Below are 2928 nucleotides of genomic sequence, written 5' to 3' on the forward strand. Positions count from 1 at the left end.
GGGGGTTTTGTGGGTTTAATTTAGGTGTTTCATATATTGTGTTAGCTAGCTAATTAATAGAGAGAAGAGTCCTCTCTTTTGTCCGTGCTTGGTCGACGCTACGTACTATACATACGTGTAGAGAGGACTAGCTAGACACGCTAGCTAGCTAGTAAGCAAACGAAGGAAACAGAAGATCGTCATGAACATATATGCATACAGAGAGAAGTGATATCGACCACCTCTCATTCTCTAAGAGATTGGTCGAACAACAAGTTCTTGTATATCTATCCGACACTACCGACTACATATATACAATAATTATCTTTTACAAATATAATCTCCTAACATACGGACGCGTGGTCCACATAGTATTCTCAGTCTTCAGCGATCACGTGGTCAAGAAAGAATGCCGCCAATTCCTCTTGAATTTCTCTCATGCGATCTGGTGCTAGGAGTTCATTCCGCATCTGAAACATCTAATTTTAAGAAGGGGGTCAATACATATATATATGAATGAATGAAACTCAACACAAATGATGGGAATAAAATAAAATTGTGAATATTGTTATTTACGCACTTCATATTGTCTGTCAGAGTAGCCCCCCTCACAGGTCGTGTGGCAGATGGACTCGCAAATGTAGTATCCACAGAAATCATTCCCTTGTTCCTGCCACAACCACTTTACAAGAAATAGAGGTCAATCAAACTGATAATTAGCAAGCATGCTAAATGGTATTGATGAAACTAGCACTTGAATCACTAGGAGATGCGTGGAATATGCTACTATAGTACTTACTTTCGGGTGTCTAAATTGCAGCTTCTTCGGCAGTCCCGGAGCTTTTTTGGTGAATTTTCTCCAAACCCTACCATACAAAGAAAACAATTACTTGATATCAGAAATGAACAAAGTTGCTGATATGGTGGATAATGATCGATTTAACTTACTTCTCGAGCATTTCAGTCATGTCCGCATACTCCTCCGGATTTTTTCGTTTGGAGTCTAAGACAGTTACTACTCCCTGCTCAAGCTTAATATCTAGGAGAATATAGTGGTAGCTGCGCACGCATGCATAACTCATCAATATTACATTACTATAACCTGGATTAATAAGGGAAACCGAATATGCCACAAGACAGTAACACTCACCTGAAGTTGTAAGGAAAGAGTATTATATCTTTGTGTTCATTTATTACCAACGATTGTAGCAAGTTGGCCTCGGTATTTTCGGCATGATATTTAACCTCAGTTGCATCTATGAGATATGTGTTAATGAACCCAATATCACCCACTTGTCTTTTCTTCAAATCGGCGATCTTCAATCTGCATAATATAGTGAGGATAATTATAAATACATGCAATGAAAGAGCTGAGTTATATAGACAGGCTTAATGATAGAAGTAGTACTACTCACAGACAGTAGCAGGTGACCGTTGCTTTATCGAGGGCCAATTGATTGAAAAACTGATAGAACTCCTCAAATGGAATAGGCAACAGTTCAATTCCAACGAGGTCATGCTCCTTTTTAACTCTCACATACAAAGTACTCCTCCCCTCAGACTCTCTGTAGGTTTTCATGTACCAATCATGCAATCTTCGCATCATCGTTGATAGAGATCTTTCATCTTTGACAAGAGGCTTCCCGTACTCGTATCTTTGTATCTGCACCTCCAAGAAATCATAATGTACATCGTCGGGCAGGTAGTCTCCAGGATTGCTATAACCGGGCACCATCCTCGGATCGACGATGTCGCTAGCAGGCACCTTGAGCGGGGGGGGGGGGCATGATTTCTTCGCTTGTTCGCCGAGCTGGGCAATTTATTTCCCAGCTCGTCGTTCTTTCATCGTTTGATCACTGACAGTACTTCCCGACCTCTCCGCTTCGGCAAATGCCTTTCCAATAATGTGCTCATAGTTTCCTTTCAGCGGAGACTTGGGTGGTTTTGTTAGGGCAGCCAGAGTGCCCTTCGCTTTCACCGGATCTACCTTCTCCTACGGTGGTGGATGTCTTTGTGCTTTCAACCCTTGAAACCAGTCCTTCACTTTGGTTCGGGCGATCTTTGCGTTCTCCTCCGGGGTCATCTCATATGGTAACTTCTCTGGAGTCTTCAGAGAAGGACCGAATCTGTATGTCCTCCCGCCTTTGGCTGTACTGCTAGACGCCGGCAGAGCAGACGGAGCGGATGTCTTCTTTCCTTGCTTACGAGGAGGAGGAGAAGGACTACGACGCGCCGGAGCAGCCGGAGCGGCAGCGGGTCTCTTCCGCCCTTGCTGACGAGGCGGAGAAGGAGGAGGCTGACTGCTCGGGCGCGCCAGCGCAGGCGGAGAAGGAGGTGGAGTGCCGCCACCCGCCGGAGAAGGAGCCTGCCGAGTGCCCTGATCGTCACTCGCCGAAGGAGGAGGTGGTGGAGGAGGCGGAGTGCACTGACTCGCCGGAGGAGGAGGAGGAGGCGGAGGAGTCCAGTTCGGAAGGTTGATGAGATCCTTCCGCCATAGGCATGGAGTCTTCAGAGAAGAACCCAGCCGAGTCTCCCCTTCACCGGTAGGGTGGTCAAGCCGGAGGTCCTCAAATCCCTCCGTTATTTCATCCACCATCACCCTAGCATATCTTTCTGGAATTGGCCGGCAGTGAAAAGTTGCACCGGATTCAGTAGGATAAACAGAGCCAACAGCCGCCTTGACCTTCAAATTCATCCATTGCGCCATAAGGTGGCAATTTTGAACCTTCGTGATAGCATCCACGGGATAGCTGGTAGGAGCCGTCAAGGCATGCTCCGGCTGAAGCAGCTCGGTGGAAGCCACGCTGCTTCTCCGCTGAGATGGCGGGGTAGCTACGGGGGAAGCTTCGGCAGGTTGTTTGCTGCGATTTGCTTCTCGTTCCTCTATCGCTTGTACCCTTGCATGCAGCGCCTGCAGTTCGGTCTGCTGCACTTTCTTCCTCCTCTCCT

This window comes from Triticum aestivum, chromosome 4A (assembly GCF_018294505.1).
Source record: "Triticum aestivum cultivar Chinese Spring chromosome 4A, IWGSC CS RefSeq v2.1, whole genome shotgun sequence".
NCBI lineage: Eukaryota > Viridiplantae > Streptophyta > Magnoliopsida > Poales > Poaceae > Triticum > Triticum aestivum.